We start from the raw sequence: 24,273 nt of genomic DNA, 5'->3' as shown, positions 1-24,273 counted from the left end.
GGTTTCTGCTGAGAGATCCGCACATAGTCTTTTTTTTTTTCTTTTTTTTTTTCTTCATTTTATTGAGATATATTCACATACCACGCAGTCATACAAAACAAATCGTACTTTCGATTGTTTACAGTACCATTACATAGTGGTACATTCATCACCCAAATCAATCCCTGCCACCTTCATTAACACACACACAAAAATAACAAGAATAATAATTAGAGTGAAAAAAGGAATTGAAGTAAAAAAGAACACTGGGTACCTTTGTCTGTTTGTTTCCTTCCCCTATTTTTCTAGTCATCCATCCATAAACCAGACAAAGTGGAGTGTGGTCCTTATGGCTTTCCCAATCCCATTGTCACCCCTCATAAGCTACATTTTAATACAACTGTCTTCGAGATTCATGGGTTCTGGGTTGTAGTTTGATAGTTTCAGATATCCACCACCAGCTACCCCAATTCTTTAGAACCTAAAAAGGGTTGTCTAAAGTGTGCGTAAGAGTGCCCACCAGAGTGACCTCTCGGCTCCTTTTGGAATCTCTCTGCCACTGAAGCTTATTTCATTTCCTTTCACATCCCCCTTTTGGTCAAGAAGATGTTCTCCGTCCCACGATGCCGGGTCTACGTTCCTCCCCGGGAGTCATATTCCATGTTGCCAGGGAGATTCACTCCCCTGGGTGTCTGATCCCACGTAGGCGGGAGGGCAGTGATTTCACCTTTCAAGTCGCACATAGTCTTATAAAGCTTCCTTTGTATGTAATGGATTGCTTTTCTCTTGCTGCTTTCAGGATTCTCTCTTTGTCTTTGACATTTGATAATCTGATTATTAAGTGTCTTGGCATAGGCCTCTTCATATCTCTTCCGTTTGGAGTACGCTGCGCTTCTTGGATCTGTAATTTTATGTCTTTCATAAGAGATGGGAAATTTTCATTATTTCCTCTATTATTGCTTCTGCCCCCTTTCCTGTCTCTTCTCCTTCTGGGACACCAATGATACGTACATTATTGTACTTTGTTTCATCCTTGAGTTCCCGGAGACGTTGCTCATATTTTTTCATTCTTTTCTCCATCTGCTCCTTTGCGTGTAGGCTTTCAGGTGTTTTGTTCTCCAGTTCCTGAGTGTTTTCTTCTGCCTCTTGAGATCTGCTGTTGTATGTTTCCATTGAGTCTTTCATCTCTTGTGTTGTGCCTTTCATTTCCATAGATTCTACTAGTAGGTTTTTTGAACTTTTGATTTCTGCTGTATACATGTCCAGTTCTTCCTTTACAGCCTCTATCTCTTTTGCAATATCTTCTCTAAACTTTTTGAATTGATTTAACATTAGTTGTTTAAATTCCTGTATCTCAGTTGACGTGTACGTTTGTTCCTTTGACTGGGCCATAACTTTGTTTTTCTTAGTGTAGGTTGTAATTTTCTGTTGTCTAGGCATGGTTTCCTTGGTTATCCAAATCGGGTTTTCTCAGACCAGAACAGGCTCAGGTCCCAGAGGGAAGAAATATTCAGTATCTGGTTTCCCTGCGGGTGTGTCTTAGAAAATTGTTCCACCCTTTGATGCCTCAGGTCACTGTGTTTTTCTGCCCAGCAGGTGAAGCCTGTTAGCCTATAATTCTTGCCTGGTGTGAGGAGGTATGGCCGTGTTCCCCCAGGCTCTGGGGTCTGGTTCTGAATGGAAAGGGCCCCACCCCTTTCCTCCTAGAGAAGACAGAGCCCCCAGGTGGAGGTCATTAGCATTTCAATGGTCTCGCTCTCTGCCTGTGGTGTCTCCACCCTTCCCAGAGTCACAGCCCTGGAAACTGAAAATGACTGGGGCTTTCTCCATGGAGCCAAAATAGAAACAGATAGTCCCCTTCAGACCCAGTCCAAGGCAACCCTCCGGCTCTCCCAGGTCAGTCGTCACCCAAAGCCTCTGTCTGTTTTTTGGGGATGCATACCTGTAGTGAGCAGTTCACACTCGCTACTTGAAACCCCAGTTGGAGCTCAGCTGAGCTATACTCGCTTGCTGGGAGAGAGCTTCTCTCTGGCACCACGCGGCTCCGCAGCTCGGGCTATGGGGGAGGGGGTCTCCCGACCTGGTTCCACAGGTTTTACTTACAGATTTTATGCTGTGTTCTCGGGCATTCCTCCCAATTCAGGTTGGTGTATGATGAATGGATGGTCTCGTTTGTCCCCCCGCAGTTATTCTGGATTATTTATTAGTTGTTTCTGGTTTTTTGTAGTTGTTCCAGGGGGACTACTTAGCTTCCACTCCTCTCTGTGCCGCCATCTTGCCCGACTCCAGATTGTTTTTTATTGTAGCATATTGTTTTGGAAATAGCAAGATTGGAATATGGACGTGTCACTGGCTATTTGAACTTGTGCAAGATGCTCCTCTTTTTGACCCTTAAATGTAACACTGAGAATAATAATAACTAATAACAATGTAGCACTTACAATGAATTTAACAGGCATTGTTCTCAGCCATATTATATACATATATACATACATACATTCTAATTTAATCCTTGCAACAACCCTACAAGCTAAATATTATTAATATTGTTCCCATTTTACAAATGAGAAAAATGAGGCACAGAGAAATTAAGTAGCCTGGCCAAGTTCATAGCTAATAAGTAGCAGAGGACAGATTAAAATCTAGTCTGTCTGGCTCTAGATGTAAATGCTACACTCTACACTCTCTCAAGCAAGAATTTAATAAATTGTAGAGATTGTGATAATGATATATATCTGTCTTAATCCAACATTTGAATTTCACAAGCCATGCATAAATGTATATTACTCTTTTTTATTTTGAAAGAGCAAGTAATATATTGTGATGATGTGAGTGATCAGCTTTCATTAGATGCCTATTAAAAGTGCTAAGAAAAAGAAAAAGTAGAACTTTAATACAGCAAGTCTTATTGGCATTATTCAAATATTCTAAAAGTTGCAAATGACAGCTTTTGTTTTATGTTAAATTGTACATAAATTAAATTGTCTACCCTTTGGTCTTTTCTCACTTTTTCCTACTGACTTTCTCTCTTTCTCTTTTACAAATAATTAGAGTAGTGCACATTTGTGGTTTGGTCTACCTAACAAAATTTCTACTTGGAAATCATCATAAAAAAAGCTGTTGAGAAGTTGGTAAGTTTCCTCTGAGATGGCCTGAAGTGAGAAAGGGGATTGGAAGAAGAGAGACCCGAGTTCAACTCTTAGTCAGTACTTGACTAGTTTTGTTATTAGGTAGTTATTTTATTTCTTGATGGACCAAGCTTCTTCATTTGTAAAATGAAGTAAATCATATGCACTCACACAGAGTGTGAGATTGAGTGAGAAGTCTCACCTAGTATTGAGCATTACTAATGATTCCAAGGGTGCAGACAATCAAGAAGTAAAGGTGAAGCAGGGACAGTTCTGGGACATTGATGTTGGCTCCCCAATTCTTGCCATCTGTGTTGGATGCACACTCTCTGACTCATAAAATTATATGAGGTTTCAAAGTGAGGTTTTGTGGGTTAACCTTACACAACGTATCTCCATTTTACCTTCCAGCTTTTATGACATTTTTCATGGAGCCATGCCTTATAAAACTATAGGTTTAAGTCCTTTATTTACTACATATTATGTTTAACCAGAGACATCCCATTAAAATATTCCATAAAGATCCTCTGCCTGGCAAATATCATTAGTCTGCTTACTCAGATGTTTAACTAACATGCTGACAGTAAGATTGCACAGGGTCACCTGCCTTTTTTTTTTTTATTACCCCAGTGATGTCCCATGGTTAATAGGGAAGAAAGAATCACTGATCTAATTCTTCCACCACAAAACATATATAAATCTTCCAGTGCTTCTGGGGGGATTGAGTTAGATAAGGCATATAATGATTTCAGCACATAATAAGCACACATTATGTGATATCATCCCCTATCTATCTATACACACATATTGATACACACACACACATTCTCTCTCTGTTTCTTAGTTTAAATGTATCTTTTTTTAAATTCAATTTCATTGAGATATATTCACATACTGCGCAGTCATACAAAGCGTACATTCAGTAGTTCATAGTACCAGTATGTAGTTGTGCATTCATCACCAAAATTAATTTTTGAACATTTTCATTACCGCAGACCCAAAAATAATAAGAAAAATTAAATTAGAAAAGAACACAAGGTGTTTGTTTTTTTGTTTGTTTTGTCCCCATTTTTCTACTCATCCATCCATACACTGGACAAAGGGGAGTGTGGTCCATATGGCTTTCCCAATTAAAACTATCTATCTTAGTGAAAGACTGCTTAAGAAAAAAATCAAAATTAAAAAATTCAAATAACATAAAACAAGTATAGGGTAAAAATAAATCTCCCTTTTCTTCCCTCCTACCTCAGCAAACCAGTTACCAATTTCATGTTGTTTTCATTATTGTAAAATTTTTGGCTTTTAAAAAATTGGTGTTTAGTCTTTTGGAGGAATTCACCAGGGAAGAGGCAGTTCAAATAGCGGGTGCATTCTTTTACTCTCATAAGTTGTGAATGATGATTTAAAAAAGTTCAGCCAGGAAGGCTGGGTTTTAGTTTTGTCTCTTTAATAATTAGCCCTGGTCAATCTTGCACAAGTTATATGATTTCTCTTGATTTCAACTACACAATTAAAAAAGCTGAACTGGGTAATTTTCTGTATGGACTCTGTTAGCAGTACCATTTTATGATGCCTTGTATTACTCAGCAGTGTTAGTAATGGCTGCTGGTGTCTCCCCACTGAGAAATTTACCTCAAGGAACTCAGATTAGTCGTAACATTTTCCTTACACACAGTTGCTAAGGTTGCTACAAAGAGATTTTCCCTCTGGGGCAGTCCTAACCTTGGAAAATGCTACCAGGTGTAATGCAGCAGCATTTGGGTTTCTTTTGAGGAGGGAGTGCCACCCCAAGGTGAGATGTTTCGTTAAGACGTGTACTTCCCGTGGAAATTAGGGTTATCTAAATTGTGATGTGGTCAGAACAAGGGAAGTTAAGACTATTGGACTGATCTTTGTATCTGTTAATATAATTGCTTCCTGGACTAATTAGGCAATCTATTAAAGAACTATAAACCAATGAAGAAGGAGAAAGGAAAGTTTGGTTTAATTTAATTTAGAAACTCTGGGAGCAATACATTCTATAACTCATAACACACTGAGAAGGAATTTTTCTTTTATGCTCTGGAGCTGATAAAATTAAATATTAGCCACAGGCTTACTAAGAATGTTTCTGAGTCTCCTATGGAATTTAATCAAAAAAGAAGATATGTGATTTACAGGAAAAATGGTAAAGTAGGGCATGTTTTTTTTAACCTCCTACCTGAAATTTAGGTGGAAGAAACATACACACACAAAAAAACACAAGCAAATAAATAAAATATAACAAAACTAAAAAAAATGGCTCCAAAATTAAATTAAATTAAAAAATGGAAAAGAAACTTTTGCTACATTGAACCATAGGAACTAACAATTTCACACAAAAGTCTTAAAGAATATCTGCTGCATACAAAACAATTAGGACCAGATTGAAAGAAAGCTTGGAGATGTGATACAAATCTTTATTTCTGAGTCCAGTGTGATGTGCTAGAAATGAGAAAGTTTGGAAAGACCCTACTGACAGTCCTGTACTTGAAAGGGTAGGGGTTGTGGATATGGCTTGGCCATGGACAAGATAGAAATCCCCAGCTTGGGGTCCATTTCTTCACTGCAGAGCAGGAGGGATGCCTGGGCAGAAAGAGGACACCTGCCACCATATGCTTTGGGTTTTGCCTATCCTATTGAGGTATGTGCCTTCCACATTTGGATAATGCTTGTTTTATTTTGCTAAAGCTGATGAAATGCAATATACCAGAAATGAGTTCATGTTTACAATGGGGATTTATTTACTTAGAAGTATACAGTTCTGAGGCCATGAAAATGTCCAAATCAAGGCATTAACAGGACGATATCTTCTTCCTAAAGAAAAGCTGCTGGCATCTGGGACTCCTCTGTCACATGGTGTTCTGGTTTGCTAATGCTGCTGGAATGCAAAATACCAGAAATGGATTGGCTTTTATAAAAGGGGATTTATTTGGTTACACAGTTACAGTCTTAAGACTATGAAGTCTCCAAGGTAACACATCGACAATCGGGTACCTTCACTGGAGGATGGCCAATGGTGTCTGGAAAACCTCTGTTAGCTGGAAATGCACATGGCTGGCATCTGCTTGCTCCCAAGTTGCGTTTGAAAATGGCATTTTCCAAAATGTCTTCATCAACTTCCAACGGCCATCTTCAAAATGTCTCTGCGGCTCCCCTCTAAACTCCTGTGTGTTCTTCAAAGTGTCCCTCTTGGCTGTAGCAAGCTTGTTCCTTCTGTCTGAGCTTATATAGGGCTCTAGTGAACTAATCAAGGCCAGTGCTGAATGGGCGGGGCCACGTCTCCAGGAAATTATCCAATCAGAGTTATCACCTACAGCTGGGTGGGTCGCATCTCCATGGAAACAATCAAAGACTTACAATCTAATTAACACTAATAATGTCTGCCCCCACAAGATTAAATCAAAGAACATGGCATTTTGGGGGACATAATATATCCAAACCAGCAACACGTGGGAAGGCACATGGTGGTACCCGCTGGTCCTTCTCTCCCAAGTTTCACTGCTTTCAGCTTCTGGCTGCTCCATCTGTGACTTTTCTCTCTGATCATCTGTGTTTTTCTCTTAGCTTCTCTGGTTATGTTTTCTGTGTGTTTCCCTGATAAAGGACTCCAGTAAGACAATTAGCCCCACATTAGGCTGCATCTTAAGTTGAGATCCTACTCACCAAAAGAACCTACTTACTGTGATGGCTCCACACCCATAGAAATGAATTAGTTTTAAGAACATGATCTTTTCTGGGGTACATACAATTTCAAATGATCACAGTGTTCATCACAATCTCTCTCTAACTCCCCCTTCCTGTCTTGTCTCTAAAGTTTCCCTCACCTCTCCTAACTCCCCAGTCAGTCTGAACAATTGAACATCAGTTTGGACAATGCACACATGGGAAGGCATGTGTTTCCAACTTCATCTTTCTCATGCTAACCCTGTTGCTTGGCATGCATTTCCTATACCTAAGCTTCTTCCTGTATATGTACTTGTTGCAGTCTCCCCTAACATTCAAGGCCTACTCATAAGCAAATTTCTTAACAATCATTTGATCCCCTGAATTTTTTTCTGAACCCCAAAAGACTTTTGCCTATTGAGAAGTTCTTTGTGCTTTATTCTTTTGTGACATTTCATGCTCTACCTCATTACACAGTATTTCTGTTCAAGATTTCTGTCTTGCATTGTTTAAATTAGAAATCATACTGTTTTTGTGTTTATTTATTCATCAGATCTCCTAATACAATTCTTTGCATATAGTAATAATTCTGAGTGCTGATGGATATATATCTTGCCTTTTAAAATTTGAAAATCAGCTGAACATGAAAAGGATTTAATCCTTGAATGAAAGAAAATTTTCTTTCGGTAGCATAAGTCTTGAAATAGTAAAGCTTAACTTTCAAGGTCTTGGAGTTTGTCACTGTGAAGCAAATGACCTCTTCAGTTCCCTTAGTTGGCCAGGGCTTGACATAACAAATACAACCCTTAACCTTGAAATTCATATTGCTGCTCAAATGGCTTGAAAGTTCTCTCTCAAACATCCAATTATCTATCATAAATTGGGTTTTCTAATTATGTTGCCTGTATATCATTTGAACAAGGTTGTGTAGTCCAAATTATTTTGTAATTTTTCCTGTTCAAATCCTTATTTTGGTTTTGCCATTAATAATATATAATTTTATTATTTGAAAATGATATATATCATTATAAAGTTTTAACCTCTTTTTCTTCTGTAGAAATTTCTACAATTTCCTCCTAGCTCAGTGGTTTCCAAAGTGCTTGGTGTGCATTCAAGATTTTACACAATTGGCAAAGTCTGTAATTTAACGGAGGGATCACAGGGCTGGGAGTCAAGAGACTCAGTACTAATCACTCAAATCTAAGGATTTTCTTTTATGTCATTTGCATTATTGATTTCCAAGTCTGGTTTGTGAAATGATGCATACTATTTTTCCTTTGTAGTCCTTAGCTTCAGTGGTGGATTGAGTTACCCCAGTTTAGACATGTTCTTGACTTAAGCTACATCCCTGTGGGTGAATATGCTCTCTTGAAGATGCTATTTTAGTTAAGGTTTGGCTCAAGTGAATGATGGTAGACCTTAATCTGAATTACTATAGTCCATTATGGGCAGAGGAGATTCACACATAGTCAGAGAGTACCACAGGGATGAGCCAGAAGCTGGAGGAGAAAGAAGAGGACATGGCTTTGCGATGGGAAAGTCAAGGAACCACAGGTACTGTTAGCCAGCCCAGGAGAATGAGAGCCACCTAACCTCTGAATCTGTGAGACAATAAAAGCTTTTGCTTAAACCAATCTGTTGTTCAGTATTTCTCATAGCAGCCTGGAAAACTAAGACAGTTTCCTTGAAAGCACCATTTTTATGAACTATTCTGAGAAGAATATGGGCACTGGATGTACAACAACCCTGTGACTTAAGAATTCTTAAGTTTTTGAATGTTGTGTTTTCATTTTCTTTTGCCTTAAGATATTTGCTAACTTTCCTTGTGATTTCTTCTTTGACCCATTGGTTGTTTAAGAGTATTTTGTTTCGTTTCCACATATTTGTGAATTTTTCATTTCTCCTTCTGTTATTGATCTCTAGCTTCATTCTGTTGTGGTCGGAGAAGATACATTGTATGATTTCAGTATTTTGAATTTACTGAGACTTGTCTTGTGACCTAACATGTGGTCTATCCTAGAGAATGATCCATGTGCATAGAGAAGAATGTGCATTCTGCTGCTGTTGGGTGACATGTTCTCTATATGTCTGTTAGGTATAGCTGGTTTAGAGTATCATTCAAGTCTTCTATTTCCTTATTGACCTTCTGTCTGGAGGTCTAATCGTTACTGGAAGTGGTATACTGAAATCTCCTACTATTAATATACAACTGTCTATTTCTTCTTTATATATAAATGTCCATATTCATGTTTTTTTGTTAAATTTGGGAAGTTTTCTGCCATTGTTTCTTTAAATTCTCCTTCGGCTCTGTCTCTTTTTCTTCTCTTTCTGGGACTCCCATAATACATATATTGGTAAGCTTGATGTGACCCACAGGTTTCTTAGTACGTATTTGTTCTTTGTCATTCTGCTTCTCAGCTTGAATTATTTAAATTATCTTATCCTTGAGATCACTGATTCTTTCTTCTATCACCTATATTCTGCTGTTGAAACTGTCCAGGGAATTTTTCATTTCAGTTATTGTGTTTCTTAACTCCAGTATTTCTCTGGAGAGATTCCCATATTGTTCATTCACTGTTTTCCTCATAGCCATTAGTTTTGTTCTCTATGTTTTCCATTGTCTCCTTGATCAAATTGAGTATCTGTTTTTTTAAAGTCTCCAGTCCTGTCAATTGAAAGTCTGGTCCTCTTTGTTAATGGTTTCCTGATTTTTTCCTTGTTCCTTTGGATGGGCCTCGTTCTGTATTTCTTTATATTTATCTTATAATCTTTTGTAGCACAGTGTAAATTTTAATATTTTAAAGTATTTACTCAGGGATTTAGTCCCTGTGCTGTCTGTTCCTTAAGTTTGTGTCCAGATAATAATATGACAGAGATTTTCTTGAATGCCAGGAGCTAATCAAAATGAACAAACCAAGGCCAAAAGCACCTTTCATTGTCTTTTGCAAATTGGCTCCACTTTGGCTGGTGTTCTCCTTCAGTGCTTAGCCCTCCTATGAAGAAGATCAGCTGAAGGCAAATGGGAAGTACTGGGTCCTCTCTATCTTATCTGAGCCTGTGTGGAGCCTAAGCTGCAGAACCTGCCTCCTGTCCTGGGCTTGTCCTTGCTAGAGGCCTTAGGAGTTCCCTGTTAACAGTTCACAGGAGTTCCAGTGAATGCCCTCTCTACTCCCTTTAAACAGACCCACCCCACTCCTGGGTGCTCTCCCGAGTGATTTAATGCAGGTAGTCCTTTGCTCCAGGGCACTTCAACATGTTTCTCACACTGTCCAGGCTGTCTGCAAGCTGCTTCTCTCCCCTTAGGACAAACTCTGGGGAGGTGAGCCTGAGGCATGTTCCCTGGCTCATCTCACAGACTTCCACCTGATAGATCGGCACTGACATACACACACCCCAGTGTGCACACAGGAGCCACTCTTCTCCCTCTGGAAGAGGGCTAGGGACCCCCAATGGGAGTGCAAGCTGGCTTCACCCTGTGTCTTGGAAGGGGTCAGGGGTAGGGAGTGGGAAAGTATTTCTGTGCAAGGGAGAGGTGCTATTATTCTTGACGGTTGGCCCCAGTTGTTTAGACATAGCTATCTCTAAAATAGAAAAAAAAAAAAAAAAGATTTATTAGAGCACTAAAGCTTGACAAATGTACTTTAGGAACATCTTACTTTTTGGGTTAGAACTCTTAGCTCAATAAGCAGCATTTTTCTACATAATTTACTTTCTGAAACATCAGGAAGGGGCTAGCCTTTTCAGATAATTGGCTCCAGTTATTAGGCCAGGAAATATTAGCTTCTGCTCTATTGTAAACAAATAAATTGGAATTTAGGCTTATAAGTCATGCTGTGGTCAGATAATCTGTCCAGTAATGTTGTTCAGAATCTTGGAGCAAGCACTTAAAATTGAGTTTGGGAAAATGGAAGCATGAGGACCAAACTTGACCATAGTAGTTCTATCTGAAACAGGTCCTATTTTGACAGTTACACCAGAGCTTAGGCCCAAGTCAAAGAACTGAGTCAGAAAGTGTGTCTCTGAGCACATTTATTGTGTCTGGGACCTGAAAAATGGTCCAACTCTTAAGGAAATATCATATGCAATTTTTTATCCCTTACCATTATGTGGAAAATGGAAAGCAGAATACTAAAAAATGTACAGTTTATAAGTTGAATATAAAATAAATTGTATAAAAAAGAAAATAGCTTTGATGGTGCATGATCTGATTTTTGATGGAAAACAAAAGCAAGACTGGAGAACTGAAATGCCCTAACTTTCTCATATATATATATATATTTTCTTCTCCTCCTCCTCCTCCTCCTCCTCCTCCTCCTCCTCCTCCTCCTCCTCCTCCTCCTCCTCCTTCTCCTTCTCCTTCTTCTTCTTAATGGAACTTTTTTGAGAGCAGTTTTAGATTTACAGAAAAAGTGTGCAGTAAGTAGGGAGTTCCCATTTACTCCCTCTCCCTGCCCACACACAGTTTCTCCTATTATTAACATCTTGCTTTATCATATGATACGTTTGTTAAAATTAGTGAAGCAATATTATTACATTAACTGAAGTCCATTGTTTACATGAGGGTTCACTCTGTGTTGTATGGTTTTATGGGTTTTGAAAAATGCACAATGTCATGTACCCACAATTACAGAATCATACAGAAAGTTTCAATGCCCTAAAAATGCCCTGGGCTCCCCTATTGCTCCGCATTCCCCACCACCTCCTCCCTGGCAATCACTGACCTATTTACTGCCCCTATAGCTTTGCCTTTTCCAGAAGGCCATGTAGTTGGAATCATACAGCATATAGCCTTTACAGACAGGCTTCATTCACTTAGTGATGTGCATTTAATATTATTCAATGTCTTTTTTGTTTGTTTTTCTAATAATTAACTTTATTTTTAAAGCGGTGTTAGGTTTACAGAAAAATAGCACAGAAATTCCACAAGTCCCATATTATCCCTCCCCTGTACCCACCCCACACATGGTTTCTCCTATCATTATCATCTTGCATTAGTGTGGTACATTTATTACAATTGATGAACCAATATGGATACTTTATTAGTAACTTAAGTCCCTAGTTTATATTAGGACTTTCTCTTTGTCTATAATAGTTCTAAGGATTTTGACAAATGTGTAATATTATGTGTTTACCATTACAATATTTAACAGAATAGTTTCACTGCTCCAAAATTGCTTTGTGATCTCCCTATTCATCCCTTCTCCAACCCCTTCACTCCTAATCCATGGCAACTGCTGATCTTTTCATTGTCTCTATAGTTTTACCTTTTCCACATGTCATATAGTTGGAATAATACAGTATATATAACTTCTACAGATTGACTTCTTTCACTTGGCAATGTGTGTTTAAGGTTGCTCCATGTCTTTTTGTATCTTGATAGCTCATTTCCTTCTATAATTGAATAGTACACCACTGTATGAATGTACCAGTTTGTTTATCCTTCAATCACCTATTGAAGAGTATCTAGGTGATTAAAGCAAAAGTGCTTCATTTTTTTGCCAGTTGTGATTAAAGTGATATAAACATTTGTGTGCAGGTTTTTGTGTGAGCATAAGTGTTCATCTCATTTTGGTAAATACCCAGGATCATGATTACTGGTTCCTATGGTAAGCCTGTGCTTAGCTTTGTAAGAAACTGCCAAACTGTCTTCCAAAATGTCTGTGCTATTTTGCATTCCCACCAGCAATGAATGTGAATTGCTTGCCCCACATCCTCACCAGCATTTTGTATTGTCCATATTTTGGATTTTAGCTGTTCTAATAGGTGTTTGTGCCAGCTCGTTGTTTTAATTTGCAATTCCCTGCTGACATATTATGATGAGCATTTTTCTTAGTTTACTTGCCATCTGTATTAGTCAGGGTTCTCTAGGGAAACAGAATCAACAGGAGGTATCTGTAAATATGAGATTTTATAACAGTGTTTCACACAACTGTGGGGATGCACGAGTCCAAATTCCTTAGGGCAGGCAGCAAGCTGGCAACTCCAATGAAGACCTTTGATGAACTCCCCAGGAGAGGTTGACTGGCTGAAGAAGAGAAATTCCAGAGGGTAGGCTGTGAGCTGGCACTCTGATGAGGTTTCTTCAATGAATTCCTCAGGAAAGGCTGGCTAAGTGAAGAAAAAATGAAAGTTCTCTCTTTTCTCCCTTAACAGTCTTCAACTGATTGGATTAAATCCAGCTGATTGAATTGTCTCAATGTGGAAGACACTCCCTTTGTTGATGTAATCAGCCACAGATGCAATCAGCTGACTGATGACTTAATAAACCAGCCTTCTGGTTTATTAACCAGCCACAAACGTCCTTGCAGTAACGGTTAGGCCAGTGCTTGCTTGGCCAGACAGATGAACACCATCATCTGGCCAAGTTGACACATGAAGTTCTCTGGTGAGCTGTCTGCTCAGATCTTTTGCCCATTTTGTAACTGGGTTATTGTTTAATTTTAATTTTTTCTGTATTTTGGATACAAGTCTTTTATCAGATAAGTTTTGCAAGAATTTTCTCTCAGTCTGCAGCTAGCCTTTCCATTCTCTTCACCACCTTTCTTTTGTTGTTGTGTTTTGCTGTATTTTTATATTAGATGCAGTGGGAGATTCTTCCTAGGATGATTTCTATGTACAATAAAAGTAAAGAACAACTGATTTAGGTTTATTTAGGAAGAAAGAACACTACTAAAAGGAAAACGCTACCAAACTTCTGTTTGAAAAATGGTGAGTTAAGAGGTACCCAGAGTCAGATGGGAGTTGGTGGCACAGTGCAGGCCACAGTTCTGACAGAAGCTCCCCAGCCACAGTTGGTAAATTATATTAGTAATCACGTTGGTAATCTCTTGTTAGTGATCATGATTGAGTTGGAAGAAGACTTGCTGTGGACCTCTGCAGACGATGGGGTCTTTGTGATTATCAACACTTTGCACATGCTTTAATTTATAAAAACTTCATGTTAACTGAAGTCCCCTTTAAAATACATTTGGGGTTTTTGCAAGTAATGTTCCGTAAGTTGAAGAATAGAGTTTATTTTCCCAGATTCTTAGAAGGACTTTAATTCAAGGTGAGTTATATTCCACTGCATGACTAACATAGTCTAGACCCTTTATCCCAAGGCATCTTTGCTATTATAATTTCTGAGTTTCCATTTAAATGTATATTTCATGGTGTTCAAAAAAGCAACAATGAAAATATATTAATAATGAAGTATGATGTATAATTTTGCAACATGTTTAATAATAGGGGACAAATTAAAGAGCACTATAATTTCTATATTGGTTGGAATTATAAAATCATGATTTTTCTAACATTTGACACAAGTTTGAAGCAACTTTAACTGAACATCTAATGTGTTAAAGATAGAAAATTAAAGAAAAAAATTGCAAATATTTTTTGATATAGGGAAACTTTGTTGTAAATTTTATAAGTGTTTTCATCCTCCTTTATCTGCTGGTGAGAGGAAAATCTTAATGAGTCATTCAACAAATAAAACAATGCTCCCCACCCTCCTAACCTAATAATATTCTAGGTTAATCTTGATAGGATTTATCCTTAATAGGTACTGTTTACATTGTTGATATCACCAGTTAAATGTTTAATTCAGATTGTAGAAATGGGATTTTTTTTTTTTAATTCAGTTTTATTGAAATATATTCACAAACCATACAGTCATCCATGGTATACAATCAACTGTTCACAGTATGATCATATAGTTATGCGTTCATCACCACAATCTATTTCTGAACATTTTCCTTACATCAGAAAGAATCAGAATAAAAAATAAAAGTGAAAAGAGAATACCCAAACCATCCCCCCATCCCACCCTATTTGTCATTTAGTTTTTACTCGAAATGGGATATTTTTAAAATGAAGATTCTGGGCGAAACTGGAAAAGGAAAGTAGAGATATATTAGCAACAATCTCACTAGAGAACAAACATGCCCAGAGAGATTCCTTCAGTCAGAGAGTAAATTCTGATTTTTCAGTTTTGACTTGCTGATATAAGATGTGAATAGAGAAAGTGTACCCACATGAAACTTGTAAACTTGACATTTTCAGAGAAGTGTGAGAGACAACGAGAGAAGGGCAGCATTAATGAAACTGATTTGACACATGTATGTTTATTGAAAAAGCCTACCCAAAAGAGACATTATAGTCACTCAGAAAAGGTATATTACAGTCTTCCTAGAGGCAAAAGTTAAGGGAGTACGATTGCTTTTGAAGAAAAAATGGCCACTAGGACTCCCTCAGGTTAAAATCAACCATTGCTAATCAGAGAATAGGCAAGCCACTGAGAGTGAATGTCAAGAAAACCAAGAAACCATAGATTCCGACCAACCATGTGGAAACTGAAACTTCCAGTTATACAGCTCAGTTGTTGAAATTGTCAGATACAGAGCAGCTTTTAGTGTGAAATATTTAAATAAATAAAGGATGCAATTAAAAACACATTTTTCAAATATTGTATACAAATTGAAAAGAAGTCACATAAGCAATCCTCTGGCTATCTATACATTGGAGGCAAAATTTGAAAAGAAAAATATATGGATTTCCTCCCTCAGAACACAATCAAATAAGGTCTGAAAAAATAAGAGCCCTGGCATATAAGTGAGGAAACTTTATTGAGAAATTACAGAAAGGAAAAACTAAGACTACTGAAAAGAAATCTTCTGCTAGAATCGAAGTGATAGAATTGTTTTACATGATACAATGGAGCCGTTTTAAATAAACATAAGATATCCCAAGTGCAGCTTCCAGCTTTCAGTCTCTTGATAATTAATAAAAAGAAATTCAAGTTATAGATTCATAAAATGGAGTGTGTAAATCTAGCCATACAATCGTTTTGTGGAAACATAATGGTGCTTCCAGTGCATGCTAATGCTTTCCTCAAAATTATTATAAAAAAATATATAATCCAACTAAAAACCCAACAATATCTTTTATTAAAAATTACAAAAACAACTAGAACTTTGAGTTTTCTCTGAAATGCTTATTTTAGGTAGTAGGCATTGTTTTCTCTGCAAAAGAATAAGCTCTGGCCCAAAGGCAAAGAGATGCAGGTATAAACCTCAGCCACTTGTACGTAAAATCACTTCATTGTAATTACAATGCCGTCATTCAATTTCAGGGGTAAAGGAGGGGGTGTGGGGTGAAAATGTATTGCTACAAAAGGAGATAGCTTGAGGGAGGCTTGTGGTGATGGAATGGTTCTGTATCTTGACTGTGGTGGTAGTTACATTTGATAAAATTTCATAGAACTATATACAAACACAATCACACAAATGAGTGCATGTATAACTCATGAAATCCAAATAAACTCTATGGATTGCAACAATGTCAATTTCCTGGTTTTGATATTGCACTATAGTGATGCAAGAGGTCAGCATTGTTGGAGAAGGGTTGAATGGTGCCTGGGACTTCTCTTTATATTTCTTTCCAACTACCTGTGAGTCTCTATTTCAAAATTTAAAAACAAATTAAAGTTATTTTCTTATAATTAGGCATCTTTTTGCAATGTTAAAGTAATTCTAATATGAAATCAACATAGATTACTCTCTGTGCACTTTATCAAAAAAGCAACAAAGAAAGTAAAAAACGTTATGGTGCAAATAATGATGCATTAGCTTTCTGTTGATGTTGTAACAAATTTGTGGCTTAACTCATTTCTTCTATAGGTCTGTGTTCTAGTTTGCTAATGCTGCCAGAATGCAAAACACCAGAGATGGATTGGCTTTTATAAAAGGGGTTTATTTGGTTACACAGTTACAGTCTTAAGTCCATAAAGTGTCCAAGGTAACACATCAGCAATCAGGTACCTTCGCTGGAGGATGGCCAATGGTGTCCAGAAAACCTCTGTTAGCTGGGAAGGCACGTGGCTGGTGTCTGCTCCAAAGTTCTGGTTTCAAGATGGCTTTCTCCCAGGACATTCCTCTCTAGTAAGCTGCACTGAGTTCCTTCTCTTTGAGTCAGCACGTTTATATGGCTCCACTGATCAAGGCCCACCCTAAATGGGTGGGGCCATGCCTCCATGGAAATATCCAATCAGAGTCATCACCCACAGCTGGGTAGGGCACATCTTCAAAGAAACACTCGAAGAAATCTAATCAAAACTGATAATGTCTGCCCACACAAGATTACATCAAAGATAATGGTGTTTGGGGAACATAATACATTCAAACTGGCACAATCTGTAAGTTGGAACTCTGACACAGGTGTCAGTGGCCTAAAATTAAGGGGTTGTCAGGGCTGCTTTCCTTTCTGCAGGTTCTAGGGGAGAATCCCTTGCCTTGTCTTTCCACCTTCTAGGCCTGCCTGCATTCCCTGGCTCTTGATCCCCTTTCTACGTCTTTAAAGTAAGCAAGTGCAGGTCAGTCCTTGTATGGCATCTCTCTGAGCTGTCTTTCATTTTCCGTCTCTCACTCTGACCACAGCTAGAAAAGGTTCTCACTTTTAATAAACCATATGACTAGATTGGGCCCACCAGATAATCCAGAATAATTTTCTCAGCTCAAAGTCCTTAACATAATCAGATCTGCATGTAAACTATCATATTCACAAGCTTCAGGGATTAGGATGTGGACATTTTGGGGAGCAAAACTTCTGCATACCACAAATGATACATCTAAAATTCTGCTTTCCAGACAGCCATACATTCATTGTCTTTTGAGAGTCTTATTTCCATATCTTTGAAGTGTTATATATGATCAAACAACAGCATAACTTTTATTCAAGTGTGTTCTTTATTTTAGAGAATTTCTCATTTTAGATTTAGCAAATATGAATAACTATCACCAATATTGTTTAGTCTTCAATCAGTAGCTGAATCACATTTCACATATATTGAAAGCTCCTCAATCTAGTTTTGAAAGACATATTTAGCTTAATAATAATTGCAAAATCTTAAAGAATCTTTTTCTGTAAAGACAGTGGCATCTGTTCACATTTAAAATTTTGGTCCACAGTGAAAAATCCAAGCCTATTAAAATTTATATTATTCCAGTTTAGAGCATCCTTAAATCTGTGTGGTATTTAATGGATCCTGAAACAGAAAGCAAGTTAAGTGAAATTATAGCAGGCTGGAATATGAGCAGAGGAAATTACTCAGAGTATGGAAAATGGGTTGATATAGCACACTGCTTCCAGTGAAGCAGGGGAAACCTAGTTGCTGTGGACAAAAGCACACAATCTACTTCCCTACTCCCTACCCCCACACCCCACAGACTGCTATCCAAGCATGTCCAATTCCCTTTTCCCAGGGGAATAGAGAAGAACAGGACATACAGTTCAAAACTCTTTGTCTTTCATATAACAATATAATCGGAAGCCAGAACTTTGCCTGACAGTCCATGTATGTTGAATAAATAAATCAGTGAACACATAGCCCCTAAATAGTATCCACCAACTGCAAGGGTTAAATGCTAAATGTCCATGAGCTTCTTTCTTCTCTGGCTCTATTTGCTTCTTTGTTCATGTCATTCCTAGCATCTATCTGTCCTTTTACCCTAAAGGACAGTCTGTCTTGTTTTGCTGTTGGTGTTATTCTCATCAGTGTCCTACTGATACCTCCCACGCATATGAGAACAAGAGATTGTGAGCAGGTGGACATCTTCAATTACAGAAATCATTTGATTGAAACCTCATTTGGTTTTCAATTTTCTTTATAATAAAGATGGGTGCTTGAGTTGTCACAGAAACCAAAAATTCGAAACTTCTCTGTTGACAGAAATGCCTAATGAAGATATCTTAAACTCTTTCTGGACAAGGTTGGGGCAAATATACATAATTTTTTCCTAAATATATGTACAGAAATTTGTTAACATTTCATTATTGAACTTTAAAAAATTACTTTCTGACTAAAAGAAGAGAAGTAATGATTCTATGCTGATTTTGATTATATGTTTTCTAACAGCATTTGCTAATATTGGTTTAAATCATATCTATACAGGGTATTTACACAAAATACATTCATTAAATACTTTAAAATTAAAACTTTAGATTAAAAGTATTAAAGCATGGACATTTTAATTCAAACACTCCTTATGACTCACTATAGGGAATTCTAAATTCAGTGTCCCCTAAAAGGGTCTTCATCAACAAAGAAATAATTTAATAGTGCCAATTCTTAATCTTCTTTGCTAAATGCACTTCTTAAATTTCACATGTATGTTTTTTTCATCTCCACAGCTTCATGAAAACCCAGCCACAGGTAGGTAACTGACTTTTGGATTTCAATTGATTAAAAAGTATTTGACTTATAATAATGGGGTTAAAATCCTGCTGGTTTCATACTGATGTTATTATATTTGGGGGTAAAGTATCATGAAAGATATTACTGGTCTGTCAAAAACAGATGAAGTAGTGGAATCTTTTTGTCACTTGTTATAGTTATAAATATGATCAAATTGTCTTTACCCATTAAAAAGAAAGCATTTGCTTAGGAGATCTCCTTTAGAGGATATTTTACGGAGTTTATAAATTCCATGGCTTCCCTTTAATTCATCTTTAATCTTGCTACCTCTTTTTTCTTTATAAAATTTCAAATTTATTTCAATATCTAGTTTCATTTTTAAATTAGAGCTGTTGGACAATTTTCTGTAACTTAAAATTACATTAATAAGCTGTTAAAGACTGACCAAGAAAAAAATTTTAGAGCATATATTTACAAAAGCCATGTTTAACAGTAAAAATTCCAGTTATGCTACTTACTGAGAAATAGTCTTTAGCTCTTTATTTTTAAATGTGACATTCTCATTTTGAAGTAATTTATCCTATTTGCACCCCTATTACTATGCCCAACAAAATTTTTCCAAGCTTTCCTTACCACTTATAAAGTATGTCTCAATTATTCATCTTAAGAGTTCCTTAAAAGAACTCTTTTGTTTGATCAAAAAGTATAGGACATCACTACCATATGATGAGTTCAACAAAAAAATGGAGTAATAAACAAAAGTGGTATCTTTATCTATATTGTGGTACAGATACCACAAAAGTGGTGTCTATATTGTAAGCAAATTATCTGATAAGAATGTTAACTATTTCACATTTCTACTTAGCACAAGCAAAAATAAAGAAGTTCCAAGGTACTACAATGTTTGGCATTTGTACTGCAAGCCTTAAATTATAATTTTATTCTGCACAACAGGTCATGTCTAAGAAAATGGCCATGCTCATAAATAAAAAAACTGTTACATCCAGCAGGCAGTAATCAAGAGTTCTCTTGACTTACTAGGTTAAAAAAATGCAGAATGTATGATATTCATATTACTAGTATAAAGGCTAAAACTCACAAACTGTACAGAAAATAAAGAATTAAATGATTAATATTTGCTTTGAGGAAACCAGAAATGATTATATTCCAAGAAATAAGTAATAATGACAAAAGATGTGATTAACACACTATCTTTTTTAAGCCCAAACATACTTTTCATCTTAAAGAGGACAATTCTGACTTTTACTTTCTTTGTGCAGAATAGGTCCTGAATTTAAGCTATTACAGAGTTCATAATCTAAAGTCAGTTTTTTCACCATACGATATTTTTATTTCAGCAGATAGGCTACTAAATGGTCAGTTATAAAGATTTCATAGAATAAATGCCAATTTACCCAGTATCTGTCACAGATACCAACATATTTCTATATCCAAGCCTAAAAGTTACTACAGTACTGAGGTCATAATTAACATGATTCTTCCATATGGTCAGACTTTGTTTACTATATAATACTGTCATAAAATCCAATGAAGAAACCTTAGTTGAGTCTTTCTCCAAAGTTGCATAATTTTCCAAATAAGGCATGTGTTGAAGTCAGCAGTGTGGTTTTCTTTCATGCCATCATTCATTAACCAGGCTGCCAGCTTCTCTGCTATATGTTACATCCAAGGTCTTGTTCTGTGCCAAGAAAGAAGGAGACAATAGATTTTGATGAACCTCTAGCAGCCTCTGGTACGTTTTTCAAAATCAAGGCAAATGCATTTAGTTGAAACGGTTTCTGTATTCACTAGTCACTTTGCGTAGAGATGCCAGGGGCATAAAATTTGCTGTTTCAGTTTCCTGGACATGTTACCTCCTGATGAAAAATGACACAACATATCCTAAAACTTGAAGTCATACCACTGGTAAATGTACCAAGAGTGGGGACAAAAAGGAACAAATGCCTATTAGTTTGAAAATTGACCCCTAAGTGAAACCATTAGTGCATGACAATTTTATGTTCCCCTTAGGTCACCATGGTAATGAAAATGAGTCAGTCTTTCATGGGACAAAATCTGTACTTCAAAAATGTGATTCATATTGGAAATAATTTTTTTAGTTTTCATGTTCATTTTCACAAAACGAATGTTCTCCTGATTTTAGCCCCTTTTTTTCAGCATTGGCATAGTGTTTTTAGTGAATGGTGCTTGAAATTCTGTGCAATAGATAGTGGAGCAGTCATTTTCACTGTTTACACTTGTGTTTGCTGAAAAGTCACTAAAAAGATCTCCCTCTTCTTTTACTCCTGATAAATCTAGGCCTACAATCAACATAAATGGATACATGAAGGAAAAAGCTGAATTAATTTAGGCCTAAGCTTTCTCACTAATTCAGTGACCACAGAGTTTGGATCTTGCATGTTGTAGAAAATGGCTTTACTTCTCTAGTTTTTCAGGTGAAGTTTTAGATAAAAGCTCTGATATCTTGTCAGTTTGCTTTCTTGCTACCTTCTAAACTCTATCCAAGACTATACTTTTTCTTAAGTCAGTTGTGCCTGGTTAGTGTCCATTTACCCTAGCAATCACCTGATACTTATTAAGAAACTACTATATATAATTTTCACTAAATGTATGTGCTTTATGGGATACGAACCAATATAAGAGCAGACCAGATTCCGGTTCCCAAGAACTTACAATCTGTAGAGAAGCCCAGATCACAAAAGATAACTAAAAATAGATTTGTAGATGATGGGAGAGTGAAATTGCTTATCAGATACTGAGAAGGAAAAGATCACTGCTATATGTGATAAAAGGAAAATACTTAGGCTTTACATTGCTGATGTCACCTTTGCCAATGGCATATAAAGTGGCTGCTAACTTGTTATGTATATCCTTTTACTTAATAAACCATTCAACCTGATCACCTACCTACCATGTGTAACTATTTAGCTAAGCACTATACAGTAATGAAGAAGACATATTTCTTGACCTCAGGATACTTACAACGTAGCGGGAGAGACAAATAGTAAATAGGCAGTTACAAAAGTGTGACAAGTGTTATGATAAGAAAATTGCTCCACGTGAATTGGATTTGAGGGAGCTAGGGAAAGCTTCATGGAAGACGTGCATTCACTGAGATCTATAACGTATTTATGGCTTATTATTATTAAAATCTATGTGATTTGGAAGAACTATTTCACGTTCTATTTTATAAAAAGATGCCTGATTATGCCAAAACAAATTTTACTTGGAAAGTCTATAGTGTTCTTGGAGAAGACTTCCAAATGCATCAAACAGTTCTCTTGAGAATTTTTCTAATAGCCGTGTCTAGTAAATTTGTCAGCAAGGAAATATGCTTCAGATTATAATTGATAAAACAGAAACCAAACAACACAGATATATTTTAACCATAAGTCTTACATGTGAGAAAGGAACTAAGGAACTCTTTAGAAATTACCAATAAAATTATATGCTACTTTGTAAGGCAAAATAAGGGACACAATAAAGCCATTCATATTCTAGTGATGTCTATAGAGGCTCCAGTGAGGCATATAGCAGTAATTGTCCCAATATAAACCCACAATGACATAACATTCTTTTTTTTATAGGTAACAATGGGAAAGCCGTATTATAAGTCTTTTATCAAATTTCAGCCTAATGAATTACTTACACATAAACCTTTTCTCTGTGTTAAACTTCAATGGAAGTAAAAATGCCAAAAACACAATATTGTGTATTTTAGATATGTAAATCTGTGTATTTAATTTATTTCTGTACCTTCAACTCTGGATAAAAGCTGATCATTTGAGAGGCAGACTTATGTGTGTGCATGCTTGTGCACATGTGTGTGCATGTGCATATAAGTGTGTACCAGGTAGGGAGCTGGGGGAGGACTAGACAAGAGTACAAGATGATATAGTTGAAAATTCATGCAGGATTCCATAGGCCAAAGTAACAAATTTGTATTTTAATCTGAGTATGACAGAATGGGAAGGTTTTAAGCAAGGAGGGACATGATCTGATCTGATTTAGATTTTTAAAAGGTCACCACGGCTGCAATGTATAGTGAATTTTAGGGGCAAATGTGAAAGCAGGGTGATCAGTTAGTATATGCTTACAGAATTCCTAATAGGAGATGACAAGGATAGCATGGACTTGAGTACTAGCCATGGAAACAGAAGCATATGGGTCCACATGTTCTCAGAAATACCCAGGTAAACAGCGGCAAAGGAAAGCAGCCTCTCTTTCTACCAGGTATAGATTGTTTTAAATTTATATTTTAATCAAGCAACAATTTTCTTTTATGTGTCCTGTTATTAAGTGCTAGAGGATGTAAGTCATGTAAACTGTAGTTCATGCCAGTAAGCATGGTATTAAGTAATTAAAATGGCATTACAGGCATTTTAAAATAAACACAGTGGTATACTATGATAGAAACTATTAGTGCTCAGCTTTATCCAATTTTCCTCTCCTTAAGCACATGGGAGGAAAACATTTTCCAGCTCTTGCAGTTAGTCAGGCCATGTGCCTAATTCTAGCCAGTGAAGTGTGAGAGAAACTCATGAATTACTTCCGAGTGAGCATTTAAATGCAGTCTTCTACCTATACCTTCTGTCTTCCCCTGCTTCAAAGACCTGGGAGGACATGTGCTAAGATATCAGAGACATCCCAAGATGGATATCTCAAAGTCTTTGCATAAGACTTTGAAAATTAAGCTTTTCTTATTATAAACTATTGAGACTTAAGGTTCATTGGTTAGCATTTATTATCTTGACTACTATATATAGTCAGAAAAAAAAATCAACATACAAAACTCATACACCATATTGAGTTTCCAGGATAAAAATTTGCACATCTATTTTGTGCCTGCTATGAAACAGAACCTCTGTTTATGTAAAATCGTATATTCACCCAACAAACTTTGAGTTAGGCATTTTTAATCCCATCTTTTTATAAATGAGAAAACTATGATTTAAAGATTTATACAACGCTTCAGGACCAGAATCAAGCTTGAAACCAAGTCCGCTATATTGACTTACTCCAATTAGCTGCCATGTTCTGAAAAAAGAATGGGTAAAAAGTTGAGAGTTAATAGGAAAGTGGGATAGAAAACAATAAAGAGAAACAAAGATGTCCTAGTTACTCTGTCAATGAAGATGAGGAGGGTGCAAAGCAAAATCACTCCCACTGTACCAACGGGAAAGATAAGTGACAAGAGCACAATTTTAAAAAACCCATCAGACTTTAGCTTCTGGCCATAATGGAGTAACAGTGACCAAATTTGCTTTCCCACCTGAAATGACAACAACA

Source organism: Choloepus didactylus, chromosome 3 (genome assembly GCF_015220235.1).
Source record: "Choloepus didactylus isolate mChoDid1 chromosome 3, mChoDid1.pri, whole genome shotgun sequence".
Lineage (NCBI taxonomy): Eukaryota > Metazoa > Chordata > Mammalia > Pilosa > Megalonychidae > Choloepus > Choloepus didactylus.
The sequence above is the reverse complement of the archived record's forward strand: the minus strand, read 5'-3'. Positions refer to the sequence as shown.